General features: G+C 45.2%; 1 protein-coding gene across 8 annotated transcripts in view; it reads left to right on the top strand.

Annotated features, from left to right (window-relative positions):
- Nucleotides 1-25,091, top strand: part of RELCH (RAB11 binding and LisH domain, coiled-coil and HEAT repeat containing) — an 853,871-nt gene that overhangs the window by 770,985 nt on the left and 57,795 nt on the right. The gene's annotated exons all lie outside the window — the stretch shown is intronic.

The raw sequence follows: 25,091 nt of genomic DNA, 5'->3' as shown, positions 1-25,091 counted from the left end.
CGTATGAGGCTATCGAGATGCATTTACTTTTGTAAACTTTTAACACAGCATCCATTGGTTTAGCCCCCAGTCTTTTAGTGAAATCCAACAGAGCTGCTGTGGATCGTGCTAAAGCAATACGTTTGGCCTTAATTTGCGGGACCCAGGAGCCCTTCTCATCAAACAGGACCCCTAAGTAAGGAAAAACCGGGACCCTGGAGAGAACCTCGCCATTGCAAAAAAAGGTTTTTGTGTGAGATTTATTTTTTTGTGGGCCCACAATCATTGTGTGCGATTTAGTCACATTGATTTTTAGATCCAGTTTGGCCATAAAAGAGCCAAAAAGTTCCAAAAGGGTCTGTAGCCCAATGCCCGTGCGGGCGATGAGAACAGCATCGTCCGCATATAAAAGGGCCGGAATCTGCTTCCCACCTACCCGCGGGACATCGGCATTACCTGCTAACAAGGACTTCCCTAGATCGTTAATGTAAATGGTGAATAAAAGTGGGGCTAGTATACAGCCTTGGCGGACACCCTTGTTTGAACTAAAGCTGTCGGAGCATCGCCCTTCCCTGGTTACCCGGACCTTTGCAGTTAGGCCTTGGTGCAGGCTTGCTATGAGGGCCACCAAGGGGTCCTCAATACCAAGCTCGCGCAGTATAGCCCAAAGCTTGGCCCTGTTAACCAAGTCGAAGGCCGAGGAAAGGTCCATAAAGGCTAAATACAATGAACCCTCCCCGGCCACCGTGTACTTTGATATTAGGAGGTGTAAATTTGAGCATTGCTCTAAGGTTCCCCGTTTTTCCCTAAAGCCATATTGAATCTCTGCCAGATCCCCACAGATCTCCAGGTTTGTTCTCAACTTCGTCAGTAGTACTCTGCCCAGGATCTTAAAGGCAGAGTCTATCAAAGAAATTGGGCGGTAACATCCCGGGTTCTCCCTGTCTCCTTTTTTAAAAATTGGTACTATGACAGATGTGTTCCAGGTTTCTGGAAAACATCCATCATTTGTTGCCCTAAAGACATTTGTAAGGACTTTAGACCAGGTGGTTGGGGCGTATATGAAGAAGTCTACCGGGACTCCATCCGGGCCCGGAGCCTTATTTTTCGTGGAGTCCATTATAGCTTTATATACCTCCTCTTCATTAAATTCTACTGCCACTAAACCCCTGGTCAGTCCTGTCTCACTACCATTCACAGGGTCATTACCGCCATATATATTTTTGAAGTGATCAACCCATTTCTCGTCACTGATAATACAGTCGGAGATTGTGTTGGTCTCCCCAGAGAAAAATTGGTTGTTTATGATGTCCCAGAATCTTTTACTATTCCGTAGTATATCAACGTCAAGCAAATCACTCCAGGCATTCTTTTTAATTGTATTTTTTCTATTTTTTACAGCCAATTTATACTCTCGCCTTAATTTAGAGATTAAATTTTTATCCCTCGGCTTTGTTTTAAGGGCATTTTTCAGTTCTTTATGGGCTTTAGAGCAGCTTCTATCGAACCATTTAAATGGATTTGGTGGCAAATTGGAATTGGGAACTGTTAGTTCTTCAGCCGTGAGTGCGCAAATTAAGTTAAAAGCTGAGACAATCTCTTCATTGGGGACATTTTGGTCTAAACAGATACGCATGGGTTCCTCTATCTTTGGGCCCAGGGAAGCCATAAAGGTTTCCTGAACCACCTTTCCCCACTTGAGCCGTCTGCCCTGGTCACTGGGCACCGTCGATGTGCAAGCCCTGGGAAGACCCAGGTGTTTGCTCCATAAGTCACTCCAATGAACCTGTACAGAGACTGGATTGTGATCACTATGTGGGGAGGCAGTTACCTCGTAAATCCCCATCTTAGAGGTTAAGCCCTGCGAAACAAAAATAAAATCTATCACAGACCCACTTTCAGACCCTTTGTTAGTGGGAGGCGATTCGCCACTACCAGTGCTAAGGGGTTCAGACATATTAAGGCTAGCAAGGAGAAATTCCAGCGCCTCCCCCGCTTTGGTGTGAACAAAGTGCAAATTGCCATTTTCTGTTTGACCGTCTGAATTGCCTAAGTTGCATTTTAAGACACATTTTTGGATGTTAAAATCACCTAAGATTAAAAAATCGAAATTAGTGCAAGATTTGTGACTATAGTCAATAAGAACATTTTCCAAATGGTCCACATGGGCTGTATCTGTTTGTCTAGCCCAGGAATTATAAAAATTTGAGACCACTAGGACCCGCCCTGGTGAAATAGTCCATTCTACCATTAAAATATTTGGGGACCTAGACTCTAATTGTTTAAACGTTCCTGCCAGTTTCAGCGAGAAGAGGAGCACTAGTCCGCCCTTAGCTCTTCCTGCGCTGCTTGGAATTGCTGGAATTGTAAAGCTTGTGAACCCATCCAGCCAGAAGGTTGGTGCGGTGTCCCATGTTTCTTGTAGGGCGATTACATGGTTACTGGCTATGAAATCTATCCATGTGGGATCTAGTCTTTTGGCTCTAGTCCCTGCCACGTTCCAGCTAACAAACCGACATGGGGTCTGTTCCGCATCCCCTAATAGAGCTACAGGTGGTGTCTGGGTATGTGTTAATTGTTCATTAATTACAGGCATAGAGTCCTCCGCCCTACCTAGTTGGGTTTGCAGGGCCAAATGTCTTTGCACCACTGATGTTTCTGCTTGGGCACCCTTTTCTACGGTGTCCTTAGGGGCCTTGTCTATTTGTCAATCCACCCCCTCTAAATCATTTAGGCAGTTAAACCGGTTGTAAGTTGGGAGGAAAGGTGCCGTTCTGCCAAAAAGTGGCCAGGGATGAAAAGCCTGGTGGCGCCCTCTTCTTCCCACTTTCTCCCATCCATCGTGTCGTTGGGGTGGATGTTGTAGGCCTGGGGTACTTTGGAAGAAGAAAGACACGCGAAGGGTATGGATGGTAGATTCCCTTGATATGTTTTCCCCTTGACAAATGTACGACACCGTGCCCTTGTCCCTAAAGCTTACCAAAATACAGTCCCCCGTGATTGATTTCTGCCTTCTCCCCACCCATGGGACCCTTCTTACCATTATAATCTCATTGTTAAGATGTCTTGGGAGAGGTCTATTTCTGTTTAGCCACTTAATGACCCTAGTTTTTAGAGTACAGAAATCCTCTATTTCCCCTTCATCAAGTTGAGGGACCCCAGCCATAACTACTGTAAAGTCGTTAGTCTCAGGTGGTAGATTAGGACGACGGGGTCTTGCCGGCGGCATTTTGTGATTATCCGGGATGTTGTTTACTGTCGTGTGTGCCTGAGGTACTAATACAGGGGGGGGGGTTAGATGTATTGGCGTGGGGTGCAATGGTGGTTACAGGGTTTGGGTTTGGTGGTTTTTGGGGGACTACCCCATTTGTGACCAGGGGTGGAATTGGTGTTGGGTTTACCCCCCTATGTTTTAACCCTTGCGAGGCCACAGGGCTGGTGATAGGTGTTAAATCACTTTCCTGCCGACCACTACGGTTTTTCAGACTTCCCAATGTGGCCTCCAGTATGGTTAACCTAATCTCGATCTTTTTTACACTTTCGCTGATCGGGAGTAACAGAGACCTTAGGAGAAATTCCAAGTTTCCCAGTGGCACAACAGAGAGGGGGACTTTATCACTACTAGCTCCTACATCTATACTCATGGCGGGAGCTATAGCTTCCTGCACATTTGGCTTAGAATGTGACTCTACCAGTGGTTTTACTGTGGGTACCTGATCTTTTAAAGATTTCCCGAAATCTAGGTGTAGAGTCTTGGGTTTGCTGCCACCCTGTGCTCCCTTAGCCTTTCTTCTACGTTTTTTGGGGGGGGGTCCTGGGATTGCTTTTGTGGTAACTACTTTCAATTTTGAATGTCTGTCGTTACGGGTTATGGGCGGTTGTGGCATTAAAGCTGTGGCCCCCCTAACGGGACTAATACTAATGGGTGGAGCAGTGCTAGTAATTTCAATTGGGGGGGTGTTCATCCCTTCCCTTAGCAAGAGTGGGACATCCTCAATGCGGGTTGACTCCTCCCTTAGAGTGATAGATAGATCTCCCATGGGGGTATTTTTCATATTGTCTACTGATCGTCTACGTTCCGCCCTTAGCCTTAACAAATTTCCCTCTTTATCCACCTCCCCCACAGCCCGGGCAAAGTAATTTTCAAGAGTCCCATTTTTCACTCCACCCGGCTTCTGAGGGGTACTCTCCTTTGTTGGTGAAGGCATGGTTAAACTCCAGGAGGGTCAGTCAGTAATGTCACCAAAGAATAGTTGCAACAAAATTATGTAACCTGTAAGTACCTGCACAGTGTGAGAAACCAAGAGGGTAGGCCCAGCCCGGCCTGCTCCGGCCTGTGACGGCCTTGGACGGTCCCGCCCTTCTCCCGGGCTTCTCCCGGTCGCTCCCGCGCAGCGGGGTCCAGGGAGCTTAATATAGTATAGGCGGGGAGGTGGAGGAGTGGGAGGGGTCGGGGAGAGCGGCCCAGGTGTGGCTAATCAGGCTGGCGGCGCTCCTGGGATATGCAAACCCAGCAGAGCGCGCGCGCTCGCTCGCAGCCCCGGCACTTAGACTTCCCTCGTTGGTCCCCCTCAAAACAACAGCCAGCAGCACTCCTGACGCAGCGGGACCCGCGAAGCGGGTTCCGCAAGAAGTGGATGTTAAATCAGGCAATTCCAGGTAGATCCGGCAAAGTTCAGCAAGGCGTCCCGCTACAAGCTCTGCAAGCAACGTTTAAGAAGGCTCGGTGGAGGGGTGGGAGGGGTCGGGGAGAGCGGCCCAGGTGTGGCTAATCAGGCTGGCGGCGCTCCTGGGATATGCAAACCCAGCAGAGCGCGCGCGCTCGCTCGCAGCCCCGGCACTTAGACTTCCCTCGTTGGTCCCCCTCAAAACAACAGCCAGCAGCACTCCTGACGCAGCGGGACCCGCGAAGCGGGTTCCGCAAGAAGTGGATGTTAAATCAGGCAATTCCAGGTAGATCCGGCAAAGTTCAGCAAGGCGTCCCGCTACAAGCTCTGCAAGCAACGTTTAAGAAGGCTCGGTGGAGGGGTGGGAGGGGTCGGGGAGAGCGGCCCAGGTGTGGCTAATCAGGCTGGCGGCGCTCCTGGGATATGCAAACCCAGCAGAGCGCGCGCGCTCGCTCGCAGCCCCGGCACTTAGACTTCCCTCGTTGGTCCCCCTCAAAACAACAGCCAGCAGCACTCCTGACGCAGCGGGACCCGCGAAGCGGGTTCCGCAAGAAGTGGATGTTAAATCAGGCAATTCCAGGTAGATCCGGCAAAGTTCAGCAAGGCGTCCCCTGTAATTTGAAGAGTTAATTGTCTGTAAATCTAAGTGAGAGCTTGAGGTATTCACAAGATTTCATGGGGTCTGAGAGAACTTTGGAGATGATTATGTCCACACCTCCGCCCATTTTGTTTAGCCTGTCAAGTTTAACAATATTGTAATTTGGGGGCACCAGTAAATCAAGGCATGGGGATGAAGATTCTGAGAGCCATGATTCTGTTAGTATAGCTACATCTATATCCTGTTTCAGGATTAGGTCAGCAATGTCAGCAGCATGTTTTACTGCTGAACAGCAATTAAGTAGTAGGCAGGAAATCAGTTTTAGAGGGTTGTCTCGATTAGTGTCATGCCCCTCTTGGATTCTCATTATTTCTTTCAGGTTGTTGGGGTTTAGCCTCCTGCAGTTTGATTGCATTCTGGTTAGTTTAATTGGGACAACTCTAATTTTCTGATCAGTTGTCTTAGCTGGGAGAGTGTATGTCTACTCGTAAGCTAGTAATAAGGATTGTGTTACAATGTCCGTTGGGCATCTAAGGAAATTACGGTGACAATAAATCCTCTTGGACAGAGGCAGGGGGTTAGTATTATGATGATTCAGGTGGAGTGTGTAAACTGATTTTTGGATGTAGATAATTTTGGAAAGGTAGCTTTCAGAGAGAGTTAAAATATTCTTCATGTTCAAAGTGCATATTGCAGGTCCATAGCTAACTTATCTGGGCGATGAGACTTTCTAGCTTCTTATACGAAGGAGGTGAGAGATGAAACCTTAGTAGCATGTTCTCTGGTTGGCTGGCTCAAGTTCAGCGAGCATATGGATACCAATATTTATTTCTTTAATCTGACAGGATAGTCCGGAAATATTAGTGGTATTGTTATTTATCGTCCTTACATTATGATCGATGCATGCTTCATACGAAAGATCAGCTATTTGAAAAGTTGAAAGGTTATTTGTTCCAGGCATGTGCTGATTGGACAGCACACTAGAATTTAATTGGTTTGCGTTTAGGGTCTTATTACTATTTTGCTTATGCCCAAGAACTGATTGGAGTCTATGCAGCATGTCCTAGTACTGTGACTTGTAAAAGGGTTATGTGGTGTCAAGAATGCTGACTCTCCTGATCGATCCCTTGTACTATGTATGCTGACTCTCCTGCTTAGAACCACTTACACTCTTAGCCAGAACACTCCGTGGAGTGTGAGTGATAGTGTTTGTGGTGCTGCCATGGTAGTAAATTGAATGAAGGATTTTATGAACATGATATTTAAGCTGGCAAAGCAGTCATCAAATAATTTAAGATCCTTATTGGCAGCTGGAACTAGTACCGTGCCATTTCTATAGAATGCTAATTTCAGTGTGGCCCTAAAATGTTTTGAGGGCGCTATAAGCAACTTCGTGCAGTATGGGATGTTTCTTGACTCCTTAATGTGAAGCAGTTTGCATACCGCAGTGCGCCATTTAGCCAGAGATCTAGTGAAGAAAATTAGGTTGCTGATGATTACACCATTTTTTGAATTGAAGGTTGAGACTAAGATGAGTGCTTAAGGTTTTTTTTTACAGCAGGTTATATTTAAAGGTTTTGGTTGTGTTTTAAAGAGTTTAGAAGGGTATACTATAGAGTGCAAATTGCTGCCTATAGGTAGCAGATTCAGCCCTTTCATTGTGAGTTTAGTATGTGTAATTCATCCCCCCTGACCATACCTCACCTGTTGGGGGCACCTACAAGGCTTCGTTGCCAAAGGGCAAACAGTCACTGCAGACCAGCCGGAGTTGGATATTATCCAACATGGTTATTATCCGGAGCTCACTTCCATGCCTGCCACCATTCCACCTCACAAACACAGAATCTCACCAGAACATCAAAGGGTGGCCACAAAGAAGGACAAAGCCCTTCCCCTCAAAAGGGCCATAGAACCCATCCCTTGCCTTCAGCAAGGTACAGGAGTGTACTTGCAGTACTTCGTAATACTCAAAAATGACTGGGCCCTCAGGTCCATTTTGGACCTCAGGCCCCTAAACAAATTCATCCTGTCATTTTCACATGGGGATTCTTCAGGATATCATTACGCTTCTCCAGCAGGGCGTCTTTATGGCCTCGCTCGACCGAAATGATGCGTATTTCCACATACCACTACATCTGGCACATCGCCAGTATCTCAGATTTGTTGTCAGCAGAAGACCTTACCAGTTCAAAGTTCTCCCCTTTGGGGTCACTACTGCACCTCAGGTGTTCACCAAATGTCTTGCTGTAGTTGCTATACATCCATGCATACAGAGCATCAACATATTCCCAAATATGGACGATTGGCTTATCTAAAGTGCCACCCACCAGCAGTGCTGCAAACACATCTAGGTTCACAATGGATCTGATGCATCCCTTATAGTTTACTATCAACCAGCCCCACCTATGGGCGATTCTCAACTGTGAGGTAGGCATAACCTATCCAAATCCTGCCCGGATCCAGTCCTTTCAGACACTGCTCACCTTGTTTCACCAAATCTGCAACTCTCAGTCAGAAAAGTCATGCGCCTCCTAGGCTTGATGGCCTTCTGTATTGCCATAATACCTCATGCCAGGCTTCAAATGCGTCTGTTACAATTATGCTTAGTGCAACAGTGATTTCAGGCGGAGGTCATTGTGACGATCTAGTGTTGATCAACTGCCGGATCATAGCTGGCTGCATTGGTGAAACACCAACAACCTGTTGCAGGGGTGGCCTTTCCTCAACCCAGTTCCGCAAAGGATTGTTACAGCGGATGTCTCTCTTGTGGGGTGGGGTGCACACTTACAGAATTTGACTACACAGGGTCATTTGGAAACCAAATAGCAGGGCCTCCACATCAGCTACCTGGAACTTCTAGCTGTTCACCTAGCGTTGAAAGCCTTCAATCTACTGAAACACCAACTGGCTAGCGCCTCTTGTCTGGAGTACTGCTTTCCAGTTTATGCACAGCATGAGTATCTACAGCCACACATGACTCGAACTAAAAATGTAATTTACCCTGTTAACATCTGTTCGTGGCATGTAGTGCTGTAAATTCGCATGCGTCCACCCTCCTCCCCGGATGCTTCTGGCCTTGCTGTGTCTTACGTTCTCTTTTCATCTTATGCATGGACATTTCAACCTCACCCACCATGAGAGGAAAACAATCTAACAATGGAATCATGACCATGCGCATTATCGCCAAGAGGGAGAGTCACACTACTGCGTTCCACAAAAGACTTCTTAATATAAAAACAGCTTGCACACATCCGGGCCCCAGACTAGATAGCAGGAGTATTCACAGCATATGAATCTACAGCACTAATTGCCACAAACAGATGCTTATAGGTTAAGTCACATTTTCCTTCTGGATTGTCTTTCTAATGACATTTTCGATTTCCTGGTGAGTTAGTTATTAAAATTTCCACTTTTTCAAAGCTATTTGATGATTTTGTTTATTTGTAAATTTATAGTAAACGAGGGGGCTTCACTTTGTTGGGGGCAATACCATTGCAGCAGAACTCAGTCTCTGACCCACAGCCTCGACAACCATCACGGCTCTACTCCGCCGCCGCTCCTGACATCGCGGCCGCAGAGCGGGGAGAGTGGGGGCACACAAAACTACATTACCCAGCGTCCCTTGGTGTTCCCAGAGACGCGAATTGGCGCGTCAGGATCTCGCGCCCGGAGGCGCTTATCAGACGGCTGCTGCTGCGGCCGAGCGGGGGCTTCACTTTGTTGGGGGCAATACCATTGCAGCAGAACTCAGTCCCTGACCCACAGCCTCGACAACCATCACAGCTCTCCTCCGCTGCCGCTCCTGACATCGCGGCCGCAGAGCGGGGAGAGTGGGGGCACACAAAACTACATTACCCAGCGTCCCTTGGTGTTCCCAGAGACGCGAATTGACGCGTCAGGATCCCGCGCCCGGAGTCGCTTATCAGACGGCTGCTGCTGCGGCCGAGCGGGGGCTTCACTTTGTTGGGGGCAATACCATTGCAGCAGAACTCAGTCCCTGACCCACAGCCTCGACAACCATCACGGCTCTCCTCCGCCGCCGCTCCCGACATCGCGGCCGCAGAGCGGGGAGAGTGGGGGCACACAAAACTACATTACCCAGCGTCCCTTGGTGTTCCCAGAGACGCTAATTGACGCGTCAGGATCCCGCGCCCGGAGGCGCTTATCAGACGGCTGCAGGTCCCGCCTCGCGGGACGCGCGCGGGTGACGCCGGGCTAAGCCCGGGCAAAGGGCGGGCCCTCTGTGGCCCTCAGAGGCACAAGGAGGACGGGACGGGCCACCACCCTTGGCACCATCACAGGAGAAGGTATAGTCAGGTCCTATCCATTCTATCCCTACCGCTTTGAACTGTTTACTCTTGCCACCAGGATTTTGTCACCCATCTACAATGTCCATCTGGGAAGAGCTGAATGCCCTATGTGGCACAAACTATATCCCGGATGCACCAACCCCCCCCCCCCCCCATAGTGGCCAGAGTCACTGATCAAGCATTTTGTACTCCCCAGGCATCCCCCGATACAACCCTCCTTCCATCTAATAACTGCAGCCCCCCTGTACCTGGCCCCAACCCAGCCTCATTACCACTGGATATGGCTGAAACTCGATCCCCCCTACAATCGACCCTTCTGGCCCAAATCGAGCGTCTGCTATTCACTGCTCTTTCTCCACTGGTAGAAAAAATTAATGATTTGGGGGACAGACTGTGTAGGATCGAAAAAACTGTAGTACGGTCATACCCACTAACTGGAAACACTGTTACTCCCACACGCTCTACCCCCACTAACACCCAGGAAAGGACTACGAACAATGCGCCCAGGATACTGCAAACTTGCGACTCCCCTGTTATACCACCCATTCAAAGTGGTCGCAATGATACCCTTAATCCCGACCATGCCCCACATAGAGCCCCTGTGATCGTACCAGAAAGAAGGCATCGCATCGATTTACCCCCCCCCCCCCCAAGCAGCCCCATATGTCACCTTTCTCTCGGGGGTCCCCGCACCAAGACTGGGAAAACGTGAGCTGCATCAGGACCTACTGAACAAAGCCATCTTTTGGCTCAATAACAATAGACCACTACCTACTGCGCTAGACGGTGGGATACAGAGCGTCAGAAGGGTGAGGTGGCTTGGTCATCTGCCCAAAAATGTTCCGGGGGACTTGATTTTGGTTAAGTTTAAACACAGGAGCATTGCCCCCTACTTGCGATCTACCCAGCCTAAACTTGGAGATGGCTCCATCTGTATTTGGGACCTGCATGACTTTTACCCTTGTCCCCGAGCACCGAATTACCATAACAGCGGGTGAAAAAGGGGGATTCTGTGTATCTTGGGTTATTATTTTGAATCGTTGTTATGCTAAACCATTTTAGTTGGGTTTACATCTATTTTCTTTTAATTAGGCAATGTTATGTTGAGTTATTTTTGCATGTACGCATTTCTTTGTGTTGCTTTTATGGTCAAAAGCCGAATAAAGCTTATTTGATGATGAGTTTACTTGTGAAATTACACAAATTTCCTATTATTTGAATATAAAGGTTTAATGCTCCATAGATTATTTTTTTAGGGCTCCTTCTAGCTGGTGTCCTCTTGCTCGTGTTACTTCCATTTCAACTAAATGGGATCCTGATGTTGGCTCAACTAAAATTCTCACCATTTATTCAAACAGTTGACATTCCGTTTTTCTAAATAAAATTGCATCATTCATCACGGGTAGAAATTTGCAGACATGGTCAGGCGTCTCGCTATGTACAGTAGTTTCTAAAGGAGTATTAGTTAAAGGTGTAATTCTTAACACACTGATGCCTCCTATGGGTCGTAGAATACATTTTGTTTTATTTATCATGTTGTCCAGGTTGTGATTTCTTCCCCTCTTGTAAATTTGTTTTAGTCTTTTGTGTACACCTTGTTAGATCACTGTTGCACCCCAAAAGAATATGGTTCCAAACATGGAGAATGTGTAATGAGAAGGATTGGACATGGTGAGACTGCTAATAAATTGAAGTGATTGGGACTTTCACACACTGGAGGAAGCTGTTTAAAAAGGCCTAATTAAATAGAATGTATGAAGTAATAGTGTCTGGCAACAAATTACAGTGCATGTCAATGTTGTCTTGTGAATAATGATAAAACAACTCACATTTGTGTGTTAACCATTGATAACAAAGAAGTAGAGCACACATAGGGTAAAAAACAAATTGGTATAAATTTGGATTAGGCCCCAGGTACAGGAGTTGGGTGGCACTACTATACAACACGCCTTTTGCGACGGTCCGGGTAAACGGCGTGACGTCATCTGTCTTCCTCATTGGCTGGGGTATGAGACAGGGGTGCCCTCTCTGCCCACTCCTTTTCGCTCTTCCACTGAAATTCCTGGCGTGTACTATCCGGAGTCACCCAGAGATTCAGGTTTTAAAATCACTCTTATAGACACAGAGAAAGAAAAGATCTCCCTCTGTGCGGACGACTTTGTTGTCTACAATAGAGATCCCAGAATTACTATTCCTTTCCTGTTCAGTACCATATAAGAGTATGGGAGGCATTCTGGGTGCAAGATAAACTGGAATAAATCCATGTTGTATTTCTCCGGCGGGATTCCACTGTGTCTACTTCTATCTGGAGACCTGAAGGTGACCCAAGAGCGCTTGGTATTTTAATTTCCCCACACAAGGAAATGTGTAGGCACCGTAACGTTGGACGGGTCATCTGTAAATTTAAAGGGGATGCGGAGAGAAGGAGGGGCCTCCTCCACTCCTAGTTAGCGAGGGCGCCATTTTTAAAATAATCATCCTGCTGCAGTTACTCTGTGCTGTTCAGAACACCTACCACCCACTCCCTCGGACGGTGTTCACTGAACTGGAGGGAGATATCCGATCCCTGCAGGGAGGCCATCTCCGAATCGCACAAAAAAATGTTTACAATGCAACCCCTTCAGTGGTGGGATAGCTCTGCCAGACATAGAGGCCTATTACTGGCCCGCACATTTGATCCCCATCAATGATTGGTCCATAGGGCACAACATCACCCCACATATAGGCTAGAGAGAGGTTTGATGGAACCACATACACAGTTCCATTACCTCCATGGTGGCGAGGGAGGGAAACATCCTAAACAACGAAGTTGTAATGACGACTTACCTGAACAACGAAGTCCGAACACCGACAAATCCTGAAGAACGAAGTCATGAACAACAACGTTCTAAACCACTACTCTTCTTAACAACGATTACCGGACTGCAATGCACTCTTCTAACTTGGAAACGCCATTCCTGTCCCCCCGCACCCCCCCCCACCCCCGGACTGCTGCTAAGGCACATCACTCTTCTACGCATGTGTGGCTCCCTCTCCATGCCTGCGGAGCTGGCAGGGTCACCTTGTTTAATCAGCCAAGCAAGGAACGTGTCACATCCTCTTCAAGCGCATATTTGCAGAGTGCGAGCAGACCCTCTCCAATCATGTTTCATGTTTCTCCTTAGGAACGTGATGTCACCAACACGCCTAACTCTCCTCACGGATTGTGCCTTTCAATAGCTGTAAACTATGCCAGGGCATGTGCAAATGAGCAGGCAAAGGCAGAATATTCTAGTGGTGTACAGAAATGGATGCGTCTAAAGGAATTATGGCAGAATTTCAAGAAATTGTTTTTTGTGCTGCTAGTTTCTATTCGAAATTCAGCAGCAACGTACTGTGCCTGGCAGAAGGGCTGAGCAACCGGGCGAAGTGTTTAACATATTGAAATTTTTGAGTGCCATTAACACGTAGAAATGCACTGCACAGTTATCGGAGTTCTAAGTTAAAAAGGTGGACTATAGCAGGGCTCCTTTGATTAATCAATATTTTGTTCTCCCATAGCCAAAGTACATCCAAATCTACTGTGTTACAGAAAACTGAGAGTTAGGCTTTGGAACTAAGCCCTGTAACCAGATCTCACTCGCCGAAGGAAAGGAAAGGCGGTGAGGGATATCCGAGGAGGTGAAAGAAAAATATAGCACAAGATTAGCCTCAGGTGTGTGTGGGTAATCGTGTTTATATTTAGGATGGGTGCAATTAGATTTTAAGGGGTTGGGGGATCTGAGTACTAGATGTAAAGCAATTTTTTAAAACACACATTCCTTTACCTCGAAAAAACGTGGTAAAGGGATGCGAGGAAACAAAATGTTGTGGTTTAGACGAGGTCGTGGTTGCGACCTCGTTAGGGAAGTCATGGTTGTGGAACTCGTTCCAACATACAACCGGCAAGGAGCCTTTCGGCTACTGCCAGCGACGTGGGTTCCCCTGGAAGTGTGGGACAGGGTGATGAAAGCGATTGGGTGTACACACCGGATAACCAGGGCAGCGCCACTTTGGAAGGGGGTGTGGTTCAAAGACTAGTATAACCTGAAAGATTTTAGGGCATAGGTCTTGGTGGGCATCTCTACCATAGGCGATATTGTGGGCAAAGGCAAACTTAAATCCTTGTCCACCCTCATTACAGAATATGGGCTCCACAGGTCCCAATTTATTAAGTACAACCAAGTACGCCAGGCGTGGCTAGCAGAGGGTATATTGTGTGCGGATTTACTGGAATTTACCCCTCTGTTGGAGAGGTTATTGCAAGAGGACCTCACAGAAAAAGCGATCTTTCTTACATAAAAAACTATAAACAATAACATACCAGATAACCTTGGGAAGATACGCGAGAGATGGGAGGGGAACTGGGCACCCTGGAAGACATCGACTGGGAGGCAGCATTGATGCACCCAAGAGAAATAGCCATTAAAGATAGACCAAGCCTTGTTCAGTACAAACTCCTACATAGAATATATTAAGGACGAGAGAAACTTCTTAAGATGGGCAGAGTAGAGACACTGTATTGCCTTAGGTGCAGGGCCGTTAAGGGTGATTTCTTTCATACGATATGGTCCTGCCCCGCTCTACATGCTTACTGGAGGGTGATTATTGGGAAGCTGGGACGGTGGTGGGGGTACCTCTGCCGACTGACCCAGGGTTTGTTCTTCTGGGAATCCCGAATGACGTTGATGCCAATAGGGCTCAATTTCTCTTTAGCTCTCTGGCACTGGTGGTGGCCAAACGAGATGTGGCCTGACAGTGGGGGGCAGATGCAGGAGTGGCGGTGAGGGATGGACCTCTATATGGCCGCTGAAAGTACTGCAGCAGGGGATGCTCCCGAAGGTTTTGTAGTATATGGGGTGCCTAGAGGCGCTACCATGGCCTAGACCTGCTGGACGATACACAGGAACCCTTATCATCCGCTACAGTACATCAAGATACCACAACATATTCAAATACCCATTTTGTCAAGAACCCATTATGTTGTCAGTGTCCCCTGACCGAGGTATAGACACAGGTCTCACAGACTGGATACAATGTTTACTGCTTTTGAGTGGTTCCACTAAAATTGATTGTACTCTGTTCCTGATGATAGCACTCTACGCGACGGAGGTTACAGTTCTGAAGATTTTATGTTTGTTATTTACAACATGCAAATGAAAATAAAACTAATTAGTGCTTAAACATTCTTTACCCCCTAAGTTTGCTCAGGCTTTTATTTAAACCTTTGTTAGAAGTCCAGCATATTTCCATCTGCTCCTACATCAAAAACAGAGTAGACATTCCACAGACTCATTCTACATTGGCTTTAAGTCCATGTTTCTTTATTGTGGATCAATACTTTTTAAATAGGCAGCTGCTCCTAGCCAACAATCGCACCTCCAATCTGTGAACATTACAAAACAAGCTATTTCTACGTGGATAGTGACTTGTATTGTAGAGCTTTACAGAGTATTATAGTATATTCTGCTAGGGGCAGATGGTAACAACATCCATTTTTGTGCTTGATAAACTATACAGGAAATGTATATGGCATGCATTTGCTCCCTTGGCTTGAATTTGCAAAGCTGTGTGTCTTGACTGTAATCCTAGTGAAGGGGACTTTGTTTGGAAGATCATTATTTAACTTAGTTTTTGACACACCTCTGACTACTTATTGTTGTTAGGGCATTTTTTCAGGAAGATTATACAAGTGATAGCTGGTTAAAAGTTAAGTTGGTGGGTCATATATTTTTGTCTTAAACTGGACTGAACAATGAAGGCAAGCCAACCTAGTTCAATATGACTCAGATATGTTCAGCCCCCAAGAGATAAAACAATAATTTTGTGGTGTATAAGCCATGTCTTTCCCACCCAAGTGTGTTGTAACTCAATCTTCCTACTAAACTTTGTCAAAGCGGTGTTAAAGCAGATGATGCTACAGAAAAGTTTAAATATAAAAAGAGCTGTCTGTATTAAAAAAAGTTACAATTACAAACAGTTTCACGCGGTCTATCATTTATTAGAATATTTATCGCAAAGTTCCTCACTTTATTTTTCCATCAAGTCCACTCAACATAGATTATCAGTCATGAATAAATATTCATATGTGGTACACAACACATTGTCAGGTCTCTTGAATCTAATTGGACTAACAGAATGGAAACATCAAAGGTTATAGAAGTCTTGCAATCAAAAGCCATAGACAAAAGGATGACAAATCCTACAAGGTAAAACGTCAATGACCCAAACATCCTTACAATATCATGGATCAGTCACTATTATGCTGTTGGTAGTCAGAATTCCACCAACAATGCCCACTGTATGTCAAGAATTTGCCCATGACTGTTAGGGATAGCTGTAATGGGCCCACAGTATGTCAGGAATGGGCCACTGTTATGCCAGGGATTGCATGGGCCCATATTGTCATCATAAATGTCCACTATATGGCAAATCTGAATTTCTATGACATCAAGGTTAGCTAGAACGTTTACAGGAACGCCCTTCATTATTACAAGTACTGTTATTTTCCGTATGTTCTGGTATTTATTTATTAGTCCGTGTGGGAACAATACTTAATATTGCCAGACAAGAAACTTATGCACTATGTTACTACTAGATAAGTTACCTGATCCATGACACTGTTTCAGAAAAGAAAGTGGTTAAAATTGTTTAACAAAAGAAGGAATAACCTCTGTACATCAAGGGTGTTCTCTCATGTAATTATTAGCCAGAATAGACCCATTTGAGCTTATTTATGCAAAGACATACATTAACACATATATTCACTCATTCACGTGTCCATGCATTTCCATTCAGGATCTTCTTCGTCACCACCCACACCTGACTTACCAAGTCCAGTGTGTTGGAATAGAAAGAGCAGACCACAAAGTGCTCGTCTTGCGCAAGGTCAGTCAGTTATAAAAACTGTATTTGATTTCAAGAAATCATAACAGCATACTATACAAACATAACTAAATTACAACAACACAGAACTGTTAAAAATTCATACATTAAAATGCCAATGCCAATTACTGATTCCTTAAAATATTCATCACCAGTGGTCAAAGGTAAAAAGTGCAATGTGCGTTTTAAAAAAGTATAAAAACACAATAACCCTCTAAGCAATATTCATGACTAGTCTCAAGACAACTATTAGCCATATTGTTTTCTTATTCAAAATGCGCCCTTATAAAATTAATACCCGCACGATTCCAATTAATGCAAGAGTCTAAAACCATCTTGATATGAAATTGTCCTATGTAGTCATAATGAGGGAAGCAAAATTGAATTGAATTGGGATTTTTATAGCGCTAGCTACCCAGAGGCCTCCTAGCGCTTGCGCGCGGAGAGACAGAGGTGTGAGTGATGCTAGTGTGCGAAAGTGAAAAGATAGGTTTTGAGACGTTTACGGAATGCTAGCAGATTGGGTTGTTCTTCCAGAATGATATAGAGGATCAAGGGGTAAAAATTGTGCTGTAGATTGATTGGATGTATTATCGTTAGGGCATGGTGGGAGATTTTGCATCCATCCACATTGTAGGGGAAACGCCGTGAAAAAATACACAGTGCTAAGGGGAAGTCTGGACAGATAAACTCTGTGCTGAGAATTTAAGGCAGGCAATAAGTAGAATTGCATCGCTGGGAGGAAAGTAATATAATTATGTTCATTGAAGATCAATCGCATGGGAGCTAATCTTTGGTGATTAGCCAATGTTCTTTCCCAATGGACTCCCTTAAGTTTAGCTTTAGCTGATGTTAAGATATGAACTGGGTCTTCAAAGAGAGCGACAAGGTCCAAATCACTAAATGTGCATCTAACTTATATCAACCACAGGATCTTCTCAACATTACAGATAGACACGGTTGGCTGTCCCGCGAATTCCCAATACAGAGAGGCACCCGACAGGGATGCCCACTCTCCCCGCTCCTATTCGCTCTCACTATAGAAGTAATAGCTTGTGTGGTGTGGCAACATCCAGATATACGAGGATTTAGGCTGTCAGCGGCAGACGTGGCAGAGGAAAAAATTTCCCTGTACGTTGACGACATACTCCTGTACGTTACCGACCCTGAATCTACCCTCCCCATCATTTTTGAGGCGCTAAACACGTACGGCACGTATTCAGGATACACCATCAATTGGCACAAATCGGTTATATTCAGTCCCAAGACAGGATACGATTGGCCATCCCTACCCCACACCCTACAGGTGGCAACCCATGGTTTTAGGTACCTGGGGATCTATTTAACACCGGACAAACAAAGGTCATATAAGGAAAATATACACCGTATCCTCCTATCCTTTAAAGAAGATGCCCAACGCTGGAGGACACTTCCCCTTGCCATACTAGGCCGAGCGGCCATGTTCAAAATGATCACCCTCCCAAAATTCCTGTATGCTCTCCAAAATGAGTACTTCCCCCTCACGCAGCAAGTGTTCCAAGCGATTAACGCAGAACTGCGGTCTTTATTGTGGTTAGGAAAACAGCCCAGCATTGCCCTCACCACGCTTAGCCGCAATCAGTACAATGGGGCAATATCCCTCCCAGACATTGAGGCATACTACCGAGCAACGCACCTCACCCCGATTTCAGACTGGCTTCACACAGAAGCAACTCACCCCACTTACAGGTTAGAACGATATAAAATGGGAAAACACACTTCTCTCTATTACCTATATGGGGGAAAGACACGCACGGGACTGCCCCCGGCCACCCAAACTACTATTGCACTGTGGCACAGTGCACACAGGACCATGGGTTGGCACCGCACACCCACGAGACAGACCACATTATGGCACTGCACGTGGTTACGTGAAATACATAAGCTGCGTGGCTTTCAAGCGTGGGACAACCTGGGCATATCCACTCTGGGGGATGTAATGACGGCCACCTCCTACAAAACGTTTCAAACACTACGAGCAGATTTCGGACTTAGCACCACACAACACTATAGGTATCTATAATTGAAACATGCATGGAAGGCAGAAGGCCCCTTCCCATCCCCTTTGCAAGACTACGCGCCGCTAGAGGGACGTTTATTGCAGGAACACCTACAAGAACAGGCAGTGTCCTACACCTTTAGAACTCTGGTTAATAATGCCCGGACTCTTTGACAAAACTGGGGGATACGTGGGAAAGTAATCTGGGGCCCTTTGACACCACGGACCGGGAATCGGCACTTATGCATCCCGGGAGGTGGCAATCAAGTCCAGACTCAGACTTATACAATATAACATCTTACATCGGATCTGCTACGAGCTATGGACCCGTGTTGCCCGAGATGTGGCCATGAACAAGGAGACTTTTATCACACTATATGGGACTGCCCCCCCTATTCAGGCATATTGGGAGAAAGTGACGCTGGAATTGGGAAAGGTGCTGAACGAAACCCTACCACTAGACCCAAAATGTATCCTCCTAGGCATAACGGGGGATGTGGATCTAAGTCGTCCTGACTTCATCTTCGCAGCCCTGGCCCTGGTTGTAGCTTAAAGGGACGTCGCCAGGAAGTGGGGTTCTGCACAGGGACCACAAATAGAGGAGTGGAAGACTGGGATGGACCTATACATGGCAGCGGAGAGGGTCACAAATAAAGCCAGGGGCTGCCCCAATTTTGTTTTAAAAATATGGGGTAAATAGAGAACGTACTATGGCATAGATGGGGAGATAGATCAACGATCCCAGGGATATGGACAGGCGCCATGAGGCTGAGGGGCGGTGGGGAGGCACATCTCACTAACCAGCGAAAAGGATTGAAGGACCAAGACACGACTGATGCAAAGAGTGAGGCGGGATGGGGTGGTGATGGGCGAACACTCCATGAAATTCCTGTTGTACGACAAGGGTCTGATGGTGATGAAATGTATTCAGCGCAATTGATTGACTTTCTTGCATACCTTGATTGTTTATGGTTTTTTATACACAGTGCAGAAAAAATCAATAAAAATATTTCTAAAAAAAAAAAAACATTACAGATAGACAAGCAGTCATATAGAATTTGCCTGGAAAATTCAAATTCTGCTGTGGACCACACTTTGACCCATAATAATAACAGGGCAAAAGCAATTCAATCCTCAGTGTAGTTCAAGCCCACTTCCGAGTGACCAAAGTAGGTTGAGGACCCCTTGGGGCCTACAGAAGCCTCCTATGGAAGGCATTCTTGGCGATTTGGAGCTTGGAGCAGTCTGTGTACCCCCATACTCCTGACCCATATGTAGCAACTGGCATACCTTTTGCTCTATACAACATCATCATTTCCCTAGCAGGCTTCTGGCCCAGCTAAGTTGTAAAGTGAAAAAGAGCTTTCATTTCCCTATTGACTTGCTGCACCCTTAATGATAAGAGAGGATTCAGTTTCAATAGATTATTAAAAAGGATCTGTAAATGGGAACGTTTTCTGAATTTATCTTACGGGGCTCCTTGGAGATTGAAGTTTTAATTTTGTTGGCCACAAACCATTTCATAGGATTTTCTGAGGTTTACTTTCAAAGCAAAAGATTCCATAAAATGTGCAAAAGCTTCAAGGTTCTTTTGTAAGCTGTTTGCTGTCCTTGCTAGGAGGACAGCACCGTCTGCATAGTCAAACGAAGAGATGGAAAAATCACCAGCCCTTGCACAATCTAGTTTCTTCTGCCGTAGAAAGACCGCCAATCCATTTATGTCTACAAGGAACAAGAAGCGGCATAAATGCTTCCCTGGCAAACACCCTGAGCTAAACTTATGGGGTCAGTGCTGTCTACTTCAGGACCACAAGCGATCTTCATTATAGTGTTCTGGTGTAGTTTCCTAAGGAGGATAACCAAGAGCTCCTCCACCACCAGGCCCCCATCATGCTCTAAAGCTTAATGCTGTTTACATTGCTGAAAGCAGAAACAAGTTTATGAAAACCAGATGTAATGAGCACTTCATGTACTTAGGGTATTTACTAACAATTAAAGGTAAGTTAAGACACAGCTCGAATGTTCCTTGGTCCTGTCTAAAGCCATATTGGGTTCTTCAAAATGTTATGATCTCTGGCCCATACTTCCAAATTTGTTAATAGCACTTTTCCTATGACCTTAGCCGTGCTATGTATCAAGGAGATTGGTCTGTAGCATGCCAAGTCGTTTCTATCCCCGGTTTTAAAAATAGATCCCATGATGGCATCTTTCCATGAAATGGGAAGTGGACCAAGAACAGCGGCTCTAAAAATGTTGGTCAAAATTGGAGCCCATAGTAGGGAGTTATTTTCAAAATGGTCAAGCGGGACCACATCCCGGCCTGGAGCTTTTCTACAAATGCGCTCCACCTCCTCAACCGAGATAAAATAACTAAAATGGGAGGCCTGTAAATTTCATTATGTGCAAGGAATTTATTTAGGGGATGCGCAAAAAGTATGCATCCCACTCTGTTCCTGCAATCAAACAATTTTGGTTTTCTGGGCCAATCAAACAATTTTGGTTTTCTGGGCCAATCAAACAATTTTGGTTTTCTGGGCCCTGGGTGAACAGAGGACGTTTGACAACTTCCCAGAACTTTTGTGAGTTCCAGAGGGAACCAGCTACCAATAGATAAAACCGTGCTGCATTCACCAAGTCCCTATTTCTAGGGGCAAAGTGAAGGGTGTCTTAACTGTTTGTGTGCTTTACTGCAAGCGTTACCAAACCAGTCGAAAGACTGAGCCAAGTTTGTGGAACCTTTAACTGTTATCTCAGATGATACCACAGGGCACAGAGTCTCAAAATCTTTGGTTAGGGCAGTAGGAGTAGACTCAGCTGACAGGCATCTATATATCAAGCTAATGTTCTCCCTGATTATTTTGGATTTGAAAACGAGCAGGCAATCTGCTCACATTTTAGTCTGTGGCCTTGGTTTATACTATATTTAATAGGGGCTGAAGTGGTTGGCACAGTATCCCCTATGTTTAATATTCAGATGAGCAGCTAGGGGATTGTAGTTAGTAGCACAATTTGGAGTGACACTAAAATCGACAAACCAGTGGCTAGGATTAGTGGAATTAAGCATGTAGTCCAGTATACTTGGTTTAGGACCCCCAGAAAGTAGGGCGCAGTGAGGAATTCACTTTTACAGAGACATAAAAACTAGATCTGTGGAAGTAATATTGTTGTTCAAAGCATCTCCATATTGAGTGTGTCTAAAATGAGTTATTGTCTGACGGTCCTCGTTTTCCAGACCACACACCCTTGTGTTATTAAAATCACATAATGAACAATTAAAATCCTCTACACACAAAGTACATACTCATAGAGGCTATCAGCAACTTGAGTATTTTGTGGATTAAATAAGCTGTGATAAAAGTTTACTACCAGAATGTCTGCAGTGCCCAGCCCAGTGATCAGCAGTAGTTGGAACCAACGCGAAGAATTTAAGAGTTAACTTTCACGTTAATACGTTTGTGAGAAATCAAGATGGTCAAGCCTCCCTTTGCCCTCCCTGGAGTAGCAAGTATAGCAAAATGTCTATAGAAGCGGTACCCGTTCATTTGAAAGTCTGTTAGAGACGATGTCTCCTGGAAGCAAATCAGCTCATGGCCTGAAACAAAGCCCAGCCAGTTCTCATTTACAAGCTTAGTGCCTATCAGTTCAGTAAGTTCAGTAAACTTTATTTCGATGATTAAAAACCATCATAAAAATTCATTATACAAAATCATAAATTACATTTCTGAACCATAAAATATTAAAAACAGTATTTATGCAGTTTAAAAACATATAAAATTATGTACATCCTAATTCAGCCTCTCGTGTTTCTTAAGTTAACTGCAACTTTTAGGAAACTCATAATAGAACATAAGGTGCGCATGTCAGAAGCTCTTTGCAGATAAAGTAATGCAGTTTTGGCATGACGGAATTTTAACTCTTTTAAAATATCTACAAGAAATCTATGGGTAGGGGTTCAATAAAAAGAACATAGAAGTACAAAGTGAAGGGTATCCTGCGGAGACCTATTGTCGCAGCCGCAGGCACCCTTCTGCTCAATTGTTAAAGTAAAACCAGGCGGATAAGCGAAGATATTAGGTAACAAATTGAGCCTAAAACTACACATTAGAAATCTATCTTGCTGATTATACATTAAAAATAAATATGGTTCCATACCCTCCCCGTTACTCACTAAGCGATGTGCAACTACAGATGATTTTAGTGAATCAGGATATTGTCTGCCCAGTTCATATTTTGCTAATAACAACTTTTGGGTCTGATATTTACAAGAGGTGTCAATCGAGGTCGGATCCCTGAACAGTATCTGATGATCTATACTCCCTAATGTATCCTTAACATAATTTAGCCATGGGAATTGAAGGCACTTATCTTTTTGTAATCAGTCTTTGACTATTAGCCTGCTTAGCTCTGCTTCCGGATTTACCCAGATTTGCAGCCAAGTCAGGATAGGTCTCACCTTTATCTGGTCGGTGATATAAGGGATCCCAAGCTCAGTATGTACAATTGCTGCTGGGCTACTCTGCGGTGTCTTCAGAATCTTACGTAGGAACTTATCTTCCTCTACTTGTAAGTGTCTTACATCCCTAAAGCCCCAGACCTCTGCCCCATAGATGGCCTTGGCGGTGCTTACCGCTCTATACAAAGTCATTACTTGCTCTGGTGACCAGCGACCCAGCCTACGGGCAAAGTTTAGTATAGCACCGTTTGCTGAGACCAATTTTCTACACCTTTCCTCAATCAAGGAATCAAACTTGATCTCCCCATCAAATAAGAGCCCCAAATATGAGAAGGTGGTAACGGTTTCTAAAACGTGGGCCCCTATTTTGAATACATATTTCTTTGGGGGGTTTTTTCCCGCCACCATTACAAAGGATTTGCTCAAGTTCACGGAAAGATCTAAGTTTTCCATGAACTTCACAAATCCATCCACAAGATGTTGCAAACTCAGTGCTGTTCGTGCAAGCAGGACCGCGTCATCCGCGTGCAACAGTACTGGTATATGGCGTTATCCTACTTTGGGGCAGTCAGTCTCCAAAGCAATCAGTGTACTTTCTAGGTCATTTATGTACAGTGAGAATAAAAAGGGAGCCAGGATACACCCCTATCTACTAGGGTGTGGTGCTCTTCTGTCCAAGCGGTGAGGCGGTTTAGAACCGCCCTACCTAGTAGTTTGGCTGACACGTCTATCAGCGATATTGGTCTGTAGCATTGCGGATTGTCCCTACTACCTTTCTTAAAGATAGGGACAATCAATGCTGTAGACCAAGATCGCGGGAGCCTGGATTTTATCACTGCATTTAACACCCTAGTCATAATGGGCGCCCATAATTCAATGTTACTTAGATAAAGATCTGGTGGCGTGCCATCGGGGCCTGGTGCCTTATTTCGGGTCAGACCTTACATGGCCGTGGTGATTTCTTGTAGTGAGAATTCTAATTCCGTGGGGCGAACCCCCTTCCAGGGCTCTACCAAAACTGTATCACAGTGGTGATTGTAAAGGCTCTTAAAATGGGTCACCCACTGCTCAGGAAGTATGTTAGTACTGATGACCGGGGAACTGCTGTCTTGAAGCAGGGCCTATTGATGATTTTCCAAAATTTAGTATAGTCCCTGTTTTCTCCTGCTTCCCTCAGGTCAGCCCAGACTTCCTTTTGCAGCCTAATCTTTCTCTGTTTGACCTGTGTTTTGTAACTACGCCTACACAGGGCAACTTTCTGCTTGTCCCTCGGGAGAGTCTTAAGGCAGAGTTTTAGCTCTCTCAGTGCCCGCGAGCAATTAGAGTCAAACCATCGCGGAAGTACTATATCCTTTATGGGACGTTTGGTTTTCAGTAGTCCATCAACCACCTTGGTTAAGGACTCGAATGCTGAGACCACATCTCTGCCCTCTACTGTAAGTTCTAGACAGGCATGTATTTGTTCTTTTCCTCTTTCTATTAAGGTTCTATAAAATTCCTGAGCGTTGATTTTTGACCATCTTAATCGCCTCCCCTGGTCCGTTGGGCACACCTCAATGTCTGCGGGATCATTCCTTATTGTGAGACCATTATATAAAATTTCAAGAATTAGAGGATTATGGTCACTAAAAGGGCTCCAGTCCGTTCTCACTTCTTTAACCTGGTCTTTTGCAAAAGTGGATATTATAATAAAATCTATGATAGATGAGCAGCCTCTGCCCTTGAATGTTGGTATGAAAGTACCATCTTTTCTCGGGGCCAGCAGGTCTATTGTGTGTGTAAGAGCATAATTATCAAACAACTTCATTAGCAATTTTCCCTCCTTACTATGCTCAAAATGTGGTCCTCTTTCTATTGGGCAAGATGACCAATCGGGGCTTACGGGGAGAAGTTTTGGGCAAGGATGACAATTAAAGTCGCCCATTACCAGGATAATTGGTTCTGCACCCCCTTTCCTTTGCTCGGTTTCTTCATTTAGTCTGCTCTCTAATTCCTGTATAACTGGATAATTCCCATCAACCGGCCCTGAGTTGTAAAAATTTAATATCAACATCAACCGGCCCTGAGTTGTAAAAATTTAATATCAACAACCTCAGTCCTTGTCCTTGGAATACCACTGCCTGTAGAGTATGTGATGCCCTAG

The sequence above is a fragment of the Lissotriton vulgaris genome, chromosome 4_1 (genome assembly GCF_964263255.1).
Source record: "Lissotriton vulgaris chromosome 4_1, aLisVul1.2, whole genome shotgun sequence".
Taxonomy (NCBI): domain Eukaryota; kingdom Metazoa; phylum Chordata; class Amphibia; order Caudata; family Salamandridae; genus Lissotriton; species Lissotriton vulgaris.
This window is presented reverse-complemented; position numbering and strand designations above follow the sequence as displayed.